This window comes from Bombus terrestris, chromosome 4 (genome assembly GCF_910591885.1).
Source record: "Bombus terrestris chromosome 4, iyBomTerr1.2, whole genome shotgun sequence".
NCBI classification, from domain to species: Eukaryota; Metazoa; Arthropoda; class Insecta; order Hymenoptera; family Apidae; genus Bombus; species Bombus terrestris.
This window is the reverse complement of record NC_063272.1, coordinates 6,567,619-6,583,771: the sequence shown is the minus strand read 5'-3', so window position 1 is coordinate 6,583,771 and position 16,153 is coordinate 6,567,619. Positions and strand designations below refer to the sequence as shown.

The following is a 16,153-nucleotide window of genomic DNA, read 5'->3' as shown; positions in this document are numbered from 1 at the left end:
GATCAGTGCACACACAGGTCGATAATGGTCGCAGTGAGAAACGTTCCGGATAGAAATCGACTGGTTTCAAGATGAATGTAATTCAACCTATTTATTTTCTTTGTAAATGAACGATTAAAAAACAAATAGAACGCAAACTTATTTTTTAATGCAATGTTACACGTTTTATTGCATAAATCAACTCGATTCGATATCTATTATAAAACAATATTACCATCTTTATATCAAAAGCATATTCTATTTCCTATCACAAATATATTTTGAATTTTAAAATAAATATGGAAGCTTAAATCTTGCTAATAAAAACGAAGATTCCCAAATTTATCCTCGTAAACGTAAACCTACCCAAAAACTGAAGTGTGTAGCCTGCACCATTTCGCAACTAATGAAAATTGCAGAAGTGGGTGAATAGGGCGAGGAGGGTGTGAAACAAACGAGGCAAGGATCCACAGGAAACAGGTTAACTAGGTTGTATTTAAGAGAGTAGGGAGGGTTTCCCATGGGACAAAAGTTGCATCGTATCGCAATGACGATAGCCGAAACGGTTGTGAAACGGTTCTCTCCTCCGGCTCTGTAATGGCCCCGCTCGGAATAGTTTCAGAAAAATGGCCCCGCCGGCTGAACTTAAATAAACGCCGGTACAACGCGGTCCTGGATAAAACGATTTATTGGCGTGCCGCGAGTGGATAACGCTATCCATTTGTACGTAATTCCGGGCTATGGCCCACCCTTATCCGAAATTGTTACCGGCCGGAACGAATTTTCTGTTCACGTCCGTGTCCGGCGAAAACGCTCGACGTTGGCGGACAAATCCGACCGGTTCTCGCGAGAGAATTTCAATGTTATCCACCATTTTCTATTCTTCTTTCGGCGGTTTTTGTAGAGGCTGGATTTAATTAGAGACAACGGATTTTTGTGTGTACAGTTAGGAAGGTACATAAATGTAGATTTCTTTAGGCTGGTTTTTATTTTTTCATTCTTGGAAGAATGTTTCAGAAAATGAAGGAAGTTGTTGCAATAGAAGCAGGCAGCTCCGGTTTTCAGTAATTCGAGTAAGTCTAAAACAATCGACTGAAAACTTCGTCTCGAGTTAAATCTAACGTTCCTAGTTATAAATATTAACATATTTGAATATGAAATTTATACTTTTCTTTCAGTTATAATAAATGTCATACAATTTAGATATTTAAGTGGTCTCCTTATTAGTGCAAACCCTTTAATTATGATCGTACAACAATTTCATTTGATAAGTGCTCAAATATTTCACTTAAGTTAGAAAAATTTACCAAATATCCAGCTGGACAAATTGTAAAGTATAAATTAGATAATAAAAAAAAATATTTCATTTCATTTCTACAAATCAATTCATATAATAATATCGAACTCCTACATTCTGCTATTCCAGTAGCCCAATTACAATCTTCTCTCTAAATCATTGTCATTAATTGCAACGAACTACGCTTCAACTCATTCAAATATCATGTATAAATTATAGTGTTAGATTACATTAAATTATTGTATTATAAATTACGATACACAGCATACCCTTTTACACTCATTCTAAAAACAAAATTCAATCGTCGTTCCACAATAAATAAAGTATGAAAAGAAAAAATCTAATAATTAAACCTTCATATACCGTAAACGTAGAATATTAAAAGCAATTCCACGTACCCTATTAGACGAGGGAGATTGTTCCCTTTAATATGGTGTTCGTTTTCTTATTCCAACACGACTTCCCGTTGCGGAAATATCGTTCAATCCGGATCGTAATTCTCTTTACTCTACTCTCTCTTTCTTTCTCGCACAGTATCAGTCCTCTCTCTCGCACTAGCCACTGTCCTATTCCAGGCGAGACTCGCGTGCGCTGGTCAGTGACGCGTTTGACTCGACGCTTTTTTCCCACTATTGCTACTAGCCACGCGTACGCATTTCCAGCAAAAGAAGTAGGTCACTCCATTCCCGGAATTTCAGCCGCCATTCAGAATTCTCTGCGTTCAGCGCCAAACACTTTGCATCCCTCTGCCTCCGAAACTGAACGAGTTATCGATTTGAAACAAAATGCATTTTCAAGAGTACGAGTGTCTGTCTTTGCCGGATGCATTTGACTTTGAAATTTAGAGTGCTTTGTGGAGTTTGTAGCTGTGTTAAGAATTTGGTAAGATGGTGCACATTTGAAATGGATATGTCACTTGTTGGTAGTTATGGAATGTGTTGCTTAACACGTTGAGATGGTCATCGGTGACCCACGTTACTACATTTTTTAAAACGATAAAAATAAGTCGAATTTCATGCACCAAAAATTTCTCATCGATATTACAGACAGAAAATGTACGATATAATATTTTGAAGAAGTTAAATGTTATGACGTGTTATATTTCACGATCTATTGCAACTGCGGGGGAGAAAATATCAAATTCGCATGGTAGTCAACGCGTTGTTAATCAGTTAATTCATATTGTCAAATTTTAGATTAGATACTGAAATACTTGCTATTGCACTTAGACTGAGGGACCTTCAATTGGCCGAATTTCTTTATTCGTCGAATAAATTTAACTTCAGATTTCTATATTCTTCGTTGCAGTTGATATAACAAATTTCGTACAGTCTCAACACGTCTGAGAAACGGATGAGTGTACCGGGTCTTAAAGCCACGCGTTACGTCTTAATTACGTTCGTGTCGTCGGCTGCGAATCCAGGAATTCGTGGAAGGACCGGTAGAAAGAATGTGCCCGGATTAAGCTGGGACGAACGTGACTTAAATCCATTGCAACCCCACGGAACGCCGGAATCGTTTATAACCGTCAGGGTCGCAGTTACGCGCGAGGAACAGCCACAAAATAGAGACAACGGGGCCGTAGGTGAGAACGAAGCTACTTTCAGAGAGAGAAAGATGGAGAAATAGGGTTGAAACTGGTTCCGGAACGAAATAGAGAAGTGGAAGCAGTCTCTCACGAGATAAGGAACGGGGAGTCCGTTGAAGATGAAATAAAGAAACAGTGTGTGTGAGAATAAGAAAGAGGAAGAGGGACGAGGTTTGTGTATGTACGTGTGCTTCTCTACAGGGCGTTGCAAAATACATGGACTCACGAAACGAACGATCGTTTGTAGGAATCTTTTACATCAATATAATTTAAAAAATACAATTTGATTAAAAGGATTGTTTTACTCGCTAAGAATTACGATGAGTATTACTATAGTTTCAATATTTTACATATTTGTTCGTATTATGTTTAATCCATGTATTTTAGAACCATCAATTTTCCAAATGCATAAAAATTCGCATTCTACTCATCGTAGTAAATGAAATTTCAAAACGTTTTACGTAACACATATAATGTGTACGTACAAGTTTTTTATGAGCTGCGAACGAGATAGAAAGAAGGGTTCGCTGACTGATACTTACTCATATCAGTATATTCTTTAGCGTACATTAAAATGGTTTATAATTTGAAAAATAAGCGGCGTCAAATGTTCAGGATGTACTCTGAAAATATCATCCACATATTTTGTGACACCTTGTATAATAAGGAGGAAGTCTGTGTATGTGAAATTGAAGGTACTGGAGGAAATAAAATAGGGAAAATGTAACAGACAGGGCAACGAATAAGGTGGTAGGCAATAAAGAGATACAGTAAGAGGAGAGAAAATGAAGGGTTGAATTTTGCGAGGGAATTGCGGCAAGCAAAATACACGGCTGGTGAATAAAAACAGCTAAGGAGAATATTTTGAAGTTCTCCGATAGCTAATGCAAATTTCGACGAATAATATGCGAATTGTATCAACACTTCAAGCAGATGCACCGATTAGCATTCTGCATAAACTGATCGCATTGCGATATGAATAAATATGAGTCATAAGTGTTTCGAATGATATGTAATGAATTTTGAAATTTAATTTCAATGCAATGCACGTATGTATCTGATACATATGTATCTGATATATGATGGAACATAGTATGACAATCTTGTTAAAAAAACGGTCATCGTTTGGAGAAACAATTAACGACAATAAAAAATGTAATCGATATATTCAATTTATAATCGAAATAAATATTCCACGATTCCATGCAAAATATGAAAAATATCCCAAAATATTTCTCACCTCCGTGTTAACGGATGAATAACGCAAACGACATCGTACCGTAACGCGCTCGTATCATCCCACGTCATCACGAGCAAATCTCTGGTTCAGCCTCGCGAATGTCTTCCGTAGAATGTCTCTCATTTGCGTGCTGCTGCGACCAAGCTTCAAGCTATCAGCTTAACGCCTCGATGAGTCCGAATCGTTCCTCGATTCGTCGTCGATTCGTATACGTGTCTTCGAGAAGAAGCTAATCCGATGACATCGTATTTTCAACCGGACCGAAGCTCTATCTGTGTCGCGGCGATTGAATATCCCAGCCTCGACAGGAAAGAGAGTTACGATATTGAGCAAGAATGGAAAAAGGTGAAGCAGCTTCAAGAATATTTAAGACGGTTTCGAGGTCCTATTTCCGCTAGATGATAACAGAAAAAAGACAAAAGCGAATGTAACGAAGTATGAAAAACGATAAGGAATCTTCTAAGGAAAACGGGAAAGTTTCTTATTTTAATCGAAGGCGCGAGTTGTTTTGGCGGGATAAGTATACAGGGTGTCGTATAATTGGTGATATAATTATGGTGCGATTCTAGGTGTAAGAATAACTCAAAATTATATTATACATATAGTGAAAGGAATTTGGGAAAAGATGAAACTTGTAACTTGCCAATTTACTGATATTATTAGGCTAATTTTATAAGAACGATTTTCTTATTGTTTGAGGCAACACAACGCTAGACAAAGGGCTTACAAGATAAAATGGTGAATTGCATAAATCACATGGAAGATTTTAATTCTAGTTTCTTAATACCTACTATAAATACGTTTGTATCGATAACTACGATGGCTTTCTTTGGAAATTTCGTTGTTTCTATATTTGCAAAATAAAAATTTCTAACTAAAAGATATACCTGACATAAAATGCCATACATACTACCTTACATATTTACCCTAGACTCATAGCCCTTTTTGTTATAAAGCTTTCGATTACCTTTTATTTGTAAGTTTTACAACGTGTTTATTCAGGAATATTTTGAAGAAGATTCCTCAAATACATATCAGCTCAATCGCAACCTCCATACGATTGAAACACGTGATTTACATTCCTCTGGGATTATTTCACTAATAAAATCGTGCACAAACACGAAACTACCCCATGTTTCCAGCGATCCATCACCTCCGTTTCCAAATTCCAGCGCAACAATTCAACATTCAAAAATCCTCTGTTTCAAATATAATCCACAACATGGACCGATTTCATCTGGATACGAGATTGTCGAACATTTATACCGCCCCTTCCCCCTGATGACAGGTGAGCCCGCGGGTTTATAACATGCTCAGTACGCGTTTCCTGTTTGCTATTAAATAAAGCCTTTAGCCTCGTCTGGACGAAACTAACGATGCGCGTTTACCGTGCAAATACCGCTGCCATTAGCTGCGTGAGCAGAAGAGGATACAGTCGAGGGCAAAAATAAGTAGACAAGCAGTGGAAGTATGTAGGTATCAACGAAGTTTAATCGAATTAGTACTAACATTATATACTTCAGTTTTATTTATTGTAGTCTTTAGTTAGAGGGCAAAAGAGTACAAGTCAAATTTTGAATGAAACTGCATAAGTGGATAAGTGTATGCTAATATATTCCTGTCTTTTGCTAACAGTTCTAATAGTACAAGTCAACTTCAATTCTTTCCCGTCTTTTTACCTGAGATTCTAATACTATACACTGGCGTGCAAAATTTTGCGGCTAGTTAGATTTTCACTTTATGTTTGTAATGAAATATTTCAAAGAATTTTAAGTAATATTATGCAACTATGTAACAATGTTTCCGTCAATCATATTATTCTCTTTTACTTATTATACTCTCATATCTAATATTACTCAACATTTTTTAAATATTGCTTTTCGGATATAAAGTTAAACGCTAGTTTAACCGGAAATTCTTGCACACCACTGTATGTCGAAAATATGATACAGTACGATATAGTTTCGTTTTAAATACTACAAGTGCTTCTCTGCAAAACTAATAATTCTCACTTATGTATGTTTTTGTCTCCACCCAGTAAAAGATATATCCTTGTAGTACGTAAAAATTATGTAATAAATAATTGAAATTAATACTTACATTTTTGTGTGAGTAAGGCGTATTTAATGAAACTTCATTGATTTTCCTATTTTCCACTATCTGTGCACTTATTTTTGTGCCCGATTGTATTAGCAAGTTAAGAGGTAAATTTATACAATCGCGGCGTTGAAACACACTGCATCATCGACGCTACTTTCGTTAATCAGCCAATCACCCCCTGTTGGTGATTATACGATGATTCACTACGCTGTTTTTAACCATCGATGTCCAGACTGATTCGTCCAATTTTGTCCGGCTTTGTATTTTATTCGCGTGTAAGTTCGATCGAAACGATACCATTGTCACGGCTGCTGTGTTTGACCGATTTCACGTTGATAAAACACCAGTCCCCCTGTGTGACCCCATGAGCTTGTTAATCAGTTGCTTTGACTTCTTTATTGCTTGTATTTCAGGGTATTACCGCTCCCAGGATCGCGTGCAGCCGGAAATTGATTGGAATTGGCCAGCTTTGTAACACAGATTAGATCTGTTGTTAAACCGGGAACTCGGCGCGTGATTCTGTTGCTTGTTGTAATTAAGCTTTTTAATTTGTGTGTAATTGGCGGTGGGTCGATTTCAATAATTATGAGCAAGTTTTTAGTTAGTCAATTGTTATAACCGTCAGGTTGATTTTTGTAAAATTTCTAATTGTGCTATTATATTAATAGCGACAAGTTCACGTTTTTAATTCTTTTTCAAGAGAACGACACACTGCAAGTAGATTTTAATTGCGCGGATAAACGATATTTTTTACTAACGCAATATTGATTGACGACACGTGAGAAATTAATTTGTAAAAAGTCAATTAAATTATTTTTTAAAAATTGTATTAACATTTGGTTATTTTTTAAAAGTACAATATGCAATCCACGTTCATTCGCAAGAAAAAGTAACGTAACCGGCAGTCGTGGCCGAGTGGTTAAGGCGTCTGACTAGAAATCAGATTCCCTCTGGGAGCGTAGGTTCGAGTCCTACCGACTGCGAAAAATGTTGAAACTCATTTTTTATTATTCTTTTCATGTTTAAAAATTTATAATAATTTTTTATATCAATATATGACTCTTCATTCATTATCTGCTAACATTACTGTACTTACACATACCTTGGCTTATGTCGTGCATAATACGATTTGATAGTTAGATATATATCATGCATTTATTTATATAAAATGTAATATAGTATTATAATTTTGGCCTGATAAATTATATACAAATATGAAATATGTACAAAACTTTTAATTTATTGACATATAAATTAAAATATATTGTTTTTATTCTCTGATTTCTTCTCTTTCTAACACTTCAATTTCATATTTCATATTTATAATAACATTTATATTTGATAATTAAATATAAACCACTCAGAAAGCACCCTTCCCATCCCTCATGTACTGAGTACAAGAGGTGAACGATCATCGATGACTGAGGAGTAGAAACAAAGTCAACTTCTCGAGCCTTCCTCACGCTCAGGAAAAGGTGCCATGACTCGTCATCATGGCTGTATCCATTCAACCTTTTGACAGGTGTTGAAGCTAGATGTACTACAGGAATGATCCACTGAAGTACGATCTTAAATTTTACAGCCACGACGATGCCTATTTCTAACAGCCTGGGTACTTCTTCTACTGCGAGAACTCGTTTAACTACTTGGCCACCTATAGGAGGATCTTGAACTAGTGTCAAATGATGTCATGCGTTATATAAGTATAGAATGATATTGTAGTAAAATCATAAATAATATACAAGGTAATTGAATAGCATTTCTTAAATGGAACCATACATTCTTTTCTACACTATTCAGTACATTTTTTAATTCTCTATAAAAAAGTACTAAGGTCATGGGCTGAAAAATGAATAGCTATCTTTTCTACTTTCAGAAATCATAGAAGATGATATAGAAGATTATATCGCTCCCGTTGTTAGCTTTTTTTCTTTCAATGTATGTTGATTTCAAAACGCATAGTAACTCTTAACCCGCAATTGCAGACATAGGGATGAAAACATCGTGGCAAAGTTGCAGGAGTCGACGTGATTGCATTTTAATTAAAGGATTGAATCTGCCAGCAGCTACTAGGATCGGCCACTAGCTACGATTCAACAATTAATTAACAGTTGCAGCTCTTGTCGCTGACAGTTGCCTAGGCAGAAAAAAAAATTTCTACAGAAAGTTCCTGTTTCCATCATCCGCGTAACGTGCTCTCGAAACAACGAAAGTTCAACGATCGTATCCGGCTACTTTCCGTTGTATTCCACGCGTCGAACGAAATTGGAATAAACAATTCATCAGATACTCTGACACGATAGAATTTGTTGAAACTTCGGACGGAGAATTTCATTGAACTGCGTATAACGAATTCTCGTTCGGATTCAGATTTTATTGCGTCCTGGAAACGCAACTTTTAGTGTGTTGTACTTTAGAGTAAAAAAGGAAAGAGATCTGCCAAAGAAATTTCTTTGAAGATATTTTTTTTCTTGTTGGCTCAAGAACTATTCTATAGAAGCCGTTCTATTATTTGATAATTACTTTTCTGCCCTACATCATCTTTTTTAAATAGTTAGAATATACACACGTATAGTAATTCTTGAATATACCACAATTATTTACTACTACCACATTAGTATATAATAAAATATGAATGAATTAATTATTCCAGATTCTATAGTTCAAATACTAATTTCTCTTTTTTCTAATTTTTTCGCCCATATTTCTAGTCCAAGGCAGCTCTTACCCACAGATAACACCTAATTCAATTTTCACTTATCAGTTCTTTTTTGCTAATAATAAACACGTCAACACTTTTGTCAACGTTAATGTCACTTTCAATTAATATTACCACACAATTGCATATTACGTATACCCGTAGGTATCTTATTTTCACGATGTAATTCAAATTCTAGTTACTTATAAATTACTATATTGAGATTATAGAGATTCCTCGTGTTCTGCTATTAATACTATTCGTATTATCTTTATCAAATAACCCAGCCGAATTTGCTCGACGCACGAAACACCAACGTTCAATTTACTCGTCTATCCATGACGGCAATGATAACAATGCTCGAGCGATCCGGTCACGGTGGCCCGGTTCTTTCGTCAGTGGCATTTGCATGACACAACGGCGAATTAACCGAACGCCAGAGCCAGTGGTCCAGCGAACAGTTCCGTCGCTGGTGTTTTCGCTGTTCGGAGTCGAAACGCGGGTGGACGCGTGGGCGTCGCTGAGTAACCCGCACGCACCAGTGGGTGGACACGTGTGCCGCTTGTTTGGTCGCGTGCAATGGCCCACGGCGACGTGCCAAGACGCCGGTAAACAATGCGAACATACATTACACTTACAAGCATCCACTATCCACCATTGTGTACGCACCCCTTGTTCCCATTGGCTTTCGGCTTTCTATCTTTTTGCTCTCTTTTTCGACTGTTTTTTGTTACTCTGCAGCTCGTTTCACACCTTCTATTTGTCGTTTGTTTTGCAGTGTTTCGGCTGTTTGTTTGGTGAGGCTGGATTTTCATTATTTCGTAGGTGGTTCAGCTATCTGGGGACTTTTCTGACATTTTATAAAATGCAGGGTAGTATTTCTGTTTGGAAGACTGATGCGGATTTTCTTGGAACCTATTTGATTGGAGAGTAGATTTTTATATAGCAATAATTGGAGTGGTAATTGAGAAATTGGCAAAATGTAAAAGTGCAGCTGTTTGATTTTGAAAATTGATGTAATAACTATAGTGTAGTAATTTGTAACTTAAATTGAAGTACATTTATAATTAAACCATATTTGTGATGTATTTGACATTAAATTTTAGGTATATTTGTAATTTGATTTTAAATATTTTCTAAATAAAAAGTGGAGCCATACACATGTACATACTGTAGGTACGTGTACAATTTCAGATCTTAATAAATTGAAATATTTTATTGATATCCAGACACGATACGTATATTTTAATTACTTTACAGTAAAATACATTCCACTAAATGGCATCCAATATTGAAACGCGTCAAAAAGTTGATCACGTGTTAATTAATCATTCAAGTTTCATCGTTGTTGTCTCGTTACATTCGAATTCAATAATATTCGCAGAGATAACCGCAATATCTATTAAACAAATAGACGTGTCGTTAATCAATTGGTGGTTGCAACCAATTATATTCATAGACGTTATGTCCTTTATTCTGGACCAGTTAAATCGATCCAATTTGCGATATGACATAATAATTAATTGTCATTTTGGTTATATTTGTTGTCCTGATTATTATTTGAAAAGCTACATCAGTCACAGAAACGAAAATCAGAAGACTTCTTAAAAGAAATTACTGTGCACTTTTTAGCGCAAAATTTTACAAGCTAGATGTCTTAGAAAATATATTTTTTAATAGATATAACTTATAAATTGACGTCAATTGCAATTTATTATAAAATTGTTTTCAAACCGGGAAAAGATATTCTAGTAAATTAAATTCAAGAAGTACAAAAATTCAGTGTGTAATTAGAAAAAAAGGATTGAATAAAATAAGCGATTAATTGAAAGGTGGAAAAATTATTTCTCCGGGTCTTCTCTTTTTTCCTATCATAAATCTAAAAATAACGATTAATTACTTATCCTTAATATAAAATACATCTTCTGTTCTATTCTTTTTTGTTCAGACCTTTTACTTTTCTTTGAGATTTATTCACTAAAACTGTCACAGTTTCTTTTTTATTTAGTTTACATCCGTTTTACTCATTTGTTTTTCGGCGTTGTTTTATCAAGCGTTGCTAACAGCAATGCTTGTTGAATCTTGCGTTTGTTTCTCCATCTTATTACAGGTTTCTGATTTTTGTGCTTCTTTCCAGTTCAATGTTACTATATTCGAACAGTCTTGTTTCTATTTGTCTTCTTTCGATTCCTTTCTACCATTTTATTTTTCTTTTTAGTCCTTTATCCATCCCTTCTTTTCGTATTTTTATTGTTAGCTTTTCAGCTTAACGTCTATAAGACTGGATTGCAATCAATTATCGAAACGAAGTTTATTCGATAAAATAATAAAAAATGAAAATTCCATGATTTCTACCTTATAAAATTTGAATAGGAAATAAGATTGTATAGTTATTATATTATTATATTGTAAAATTAATATTCATTATTATTATTTATTGTATATTCATAAATTTATAACAGATTTTTTCGAGGAAAATATTTGAAGATCATTATTTTTTCTTCTTCTTTGACGGAAGTGATATCCTCATCCGAGCGGTTTACACGTTTTCTCTACTTTGCAACTAATTGGAAGGATGCTGGAAAGTTTGGCTAGCGGAAGTTCGCTGCTTCCACGGCGAGAAGTGTCCCAGCATTAATTAAAGAACTTTCTGTCTACCAGAGAACTGGTGTTTTATTTTTTAAATTTTCAACGGTACCCTGCACCCTCTTCATTTATTTCGCTCGAATAATTATTTACGATCATCTTAAAATTAGCTAATCATCGTTTCCATGATAGCTTCCGTGGGAATCTCCTTTTTAAATTATACAACTTTTCATTCGTGCCGGCCAATTTTACTAATTCTTTCGTTCACTCCCAATATTACGTTTCAAAACTTATTATTTATTATAAATAATATCACACAGATTATTCCTTGTTTATAATTTCAATAGAGAAGAAGAGAAACAGTTACCATATGTTTTCACTTCGAACTAATAAATTGTGAATTTTTAATCCGGATGAAACAGAACTTTCCAAATTCTATAAGATTTGTAATTGACTTATTTTTAACCCTTTTTACTTGAACTTCAGTTCTCTCTCTTTCTCTCTCTTATAAAGTAATTTAAGTTTAATATTTCGATAACTAAAACCACTCAGAAAGCACCCTTCCCATCCCTCATGTACTGAGTACAAGAGGTGAACGATCATCGATGACTGAGAAGTAGAAACAAAGTCAACTTCTCGAGCCTTCCTCACGCTCAGGAAAAGGTGCCATGACTCGTCATCATGGCTGTATCCATTCAACCTTTTGACAGGTGTTGAAGCTAGATGTACTACAGGAATGATCCACTGAAGTACGATCTTAAATTTTACAGCCACGACGATGCCTATTTCTAACAGCCTGTGTACTTCTTCTACTGCGAGAACTCGTTTAACTACTTGGCCACCTATAGGAGGATCTTGAACTAGTGTCAAATGATAGTCCTATTAAAGCACTAGTAAATGATGTCAAATGTAATATATGTACTTAGATCAAATTAATTAGTGTGTACGTGTATATTATAATAAATACAATGGCGTGCCATATTTCTATTCCTGTGGCTACTGTAAGTACAATTAAAAGATGAAGAAAAGTATAAAATCATATTCAAACGTCTTTAAATTCCTGAGATCTGTTAGTTTAATAAGGTTATTAGCGAGACTTACTGGATTGAGGGAATCTTTAAAAAGAAAGAAAAGGATTCGCCTTGTTCTCAAATCGTCAAAATGGAAACAAAAATAGAGAAACCACGAAGAAACAGAAGAATCCAGAATAAACAAAGAGCACGACAATACGTTGCTTCTAACAAACAATTTGGAACGTTTAATTGATTCGAACAACAAAATTGGCCTGAGTACCATGGCGGGACACGAAGATTTTGTCTGTGGCGCAATTACTCGTATCGCTAACGAGCGCGGGGCACGCAAACGGCTTCGCCCCTGGTAACCGACCCTTGGCGAGCCGATTTTCGTTCATTCGGATTAATTAAAAAACCACGGCACGAAGCATTATCCTATTGACGTTGTTTCATTACCAGGGCTGAAACGACGCGCGGCTTCGCCGGAGCCACGATCCCGCAAGATTGTATCGCGCATGATTTACTAACTTTTTGCGCAAAGATAATGGGCCCGGGGCCGAGAAGTGAACCGATAGCCAATTTCTTCCGCCGATATACTCGAACGATACAAGAACGAAGCGCGCGAGTGATGCGCGTACGCATGCGCGCAGCTTGCACGGTAATCTCGTTTTTATCGGGCTCTCTCGCAAAATCCTCCAATTAGCGCGCATAACATTACCGTAATTACAGTACCTACCGAGGCAACCGCAGCATCATCATATCGATAGGGTTAATACGCCCTCGAAAAACCGTCCAGGGGCCCCCTATTTTTTTCTCCTTCCACCAAATTATGCACCACGCCTGCCTTTTTCTCCTCCAACCCTGTTTTCTTCATCTTAGCCCTCGCGCGTCCTCGCGTTTTTCACCCTTTCAATTCTAAGACTAACGTCGGACAAGACGCAATATTTGACTCGTTGAGAAACAGTGTAACTCGGTCCCAATAATTCATTTATTTTTATTTATTTTTGTGAAAACACAGATAAAGAAAAAAGAGATATTTGGGTGTTCATATACAAATACGGCGAAATTTAACGTCGAGCAATTGCACTGTGACACGTGCAGGTTTGTGAATTGGATTGAAACAAATTTTCTGAGATTGGAGACTTGAACATTTTATTGCAGTTAATGGAAGATCGATGTCCTTATTCACCGTGCGTATCAATGTAGCTTGGTGATTTTTGGATATATAATTGGGTTGGGGATTATATAATTTCTGAATTATGAAGTTTTCTGTTTTTTCCAATCGGGGCTTTTAAGTCAGAAGAGAGAAATGTATATTATATATGAGAAATGTATATAATAATATTTCTAAGAATTATTTTTATATGACTGTCATATTGAAAAAAATTTGTAGATACTTTCTTCATGGTGACATATGCTTATAGGATTTCCTAGTTCGTAATTATTTTGAAGATTCGTGTAGAATATATTATTTCAAACGCAATATGGAATACATATATAAGATATATGTATATACTGACGTATATGTCAATGGCACACGTTGTGTGTAGGTGACATGTGTTACAAACCACCATGGTATATGATCGTTTGGGGGTTAGGGGAGGAAAGGAAGTCAAACATAAAAATCGGCTTTTTGAAATATTAAAAAGATTATTTTAAACAAGAAGTGTTATTGGACAGTACGTTAAGAATAAATATAACAACTAGCTACAAAAAGTGTAATCTAAATGAACCTACGTATCTACCGTATTTCTAATCTCTTAGAAGATCTTCTTGCATCTTTCTTATCAATTTCTTTATTTATCGATCAATTATTAATTTCGCGATCACTTAAATTTCTACAAAAAACCACTTAACAAATTAAATTTAAAAGAGTATTATCTATTAATTTAAAGGAACATACCTATTTTTTGTTGAACAACAAAGTAGAATTACAAGTGAATCATCATACGGAGAAACACATTTGAAAGATTACGCGTATGTTACAAATAACATTGGTCTAAATGCTGCAAAACTCTCACGGATCTTAAGCTTCCTTTACGATTCTAAGGTCTCCGGATCTGCAGGGTAATAAATCCAAGGTGCATTAGGAAACTTGGTAAGAATACAAGGCGCGTTACACGTCGCTTGTAACAAGCTATACAATAGCTCCATGGTGGAAACTGGAAGCCAGCACCCGTATCGTTCTGGAGTGACAACCAGCTTAAGATGTAATAAGACTGCGATAACAAGCAGAGTTCCCGCACGGATCGTACTTGACAACACGGTTTTACAGTCATTCCGCTCTGGATAGCAGTTCGCTAGATTTGGATTTAATCCTTCGCCTCTCGCGATACGCACGCACAACCTGCAACATCTTCAAACAATGCTTGACGCGTTCTAGACTTAATTGAAACGTCTTCACGATGCTCAACGATTGACGAATGCCACTTTCTCAGGCTTGTACGATGTTATAACAGTTCGTTAAAATTGACTTGCGTTACTTGAATCATGTTTGAAAAGTCTTGCTGGTACTTATCGTTAGTCATTTTCTTGAATATAATTATGTACAGATTTACTGATCGTATAATTTAGTATTGTTTTTAACTGACTTAGGATTTTTAGCACTTTCTTACTAGATTTGCGAAACTTACTAGAATTGCCGAGATTGCCATTTGTATTCTGAGCATTGATGTATTTTAGCTTCTGCGATAAATATAAAATGCGAGACTTCAAATCTATTTCGATTTCTTCTATAACTATATTTTGCGTGGTCTCAAAAAATTAGACGGCTTGCGAATTGTTTGAAATGCTTGTAATTCATTAATCTACATATATTTTGTAGACTAATATTCATAATCCATTAAACTTCGATATAATTTATAAAAATTAATATTTGATTGTAATTGTTTATTTATTGTTGTAATCTTTACTGACTATTGTCCCTGTTATCATTGTAATATAATAATCCGCGGATTTCGATACACAGTATATTTGTGATAGTAAGAAAGAATTGATAAATTCCTCACAACTTCTCAGTTTTCTTATTTCTCGATCCATCCTATTTTCCTTATTTCATAATCAACGTCTATAAAATTTTATATCACAATCAAATCGAAACACCTCGCCTCAGTTTCAATACCCATAACACGTAAAAAGGATAAATTTACCCCAAAACAACGAAATAAAACTACGCAACAGAAATTTGCATAAAAATTCACAAAATATGTATATCTAACCCTTAACAATACGATAGCTATAGGAAAGTAAAATATTTTGTAAGTAGTACTATTCACAGAAACATGAAGAAAACAGTGAAACCGAAAATCATACAACAAAATCTTAAAAGGACTAGTAGAGTTAAAACATCGAAACGTCATAAGTATACATGATATTTATGCAAATTCATAATTTTATAAAGACAAATAAAGGAATAGAATGCAACCAGATATTCGTTTTACCTATTACATATTTTAACTGGTGCTGATAACATCTTAATGATATATATTTTTTTATTTATTTCTATTTTTATTTATTTATTTTATTCATTCATTTTATTCAAAATACATATATTTTATATATTTTCGCGTGTTACGTTTCCCCCATAAATACATAAAAATCCGCAGTCACAAGAAAACAACAAAATATGTAACAAGTATAGCACATCCAGGAA

At 35.2% G+C, this 16,153-nt stretch overlaps 1 protein-coding gene and 3 non-coding genes across 4 annotated transcripts in view; 1 reads left to right on the top strand and 3 right to left on the bottom strand.

Annotated features, from left to right (window-relative positions):
* LOC100646409 (mannosyl-oligosaccharide 1,2-alpha-mannosidase IA) overlaps nucleotides 1-16,153 on the bottom strand; it is a 702,484-nt gene that overhangs the window by 518,072 nt on the left and 168,259 nt on the right. The window lies entirely within an intron of this gene.
* On the top strand, nucleotides 7,106-7,187 carry TRNAS-AGA. Its single transcript has one exon. It is a non-coding gene; the product is annotated as a tRNA-Ser (tRNA).
* On the bottom strand, nucleotides 7,560-7,775 carry LOC125385055. Its single transcript, XR_007223997.1, has one exon. It is a non-coding gene; the product is annotated as a small nucleolar RNA U3 (small nucleolar RNA).
* Nucleotides 12,032-12,247, bottom strand: LOC125385054. Its single transcript, XR_007223996.1, has one exon. It is a non-coding gene; the product is annotated as a small nucleolar RNA U3 (small nucleolar RNA).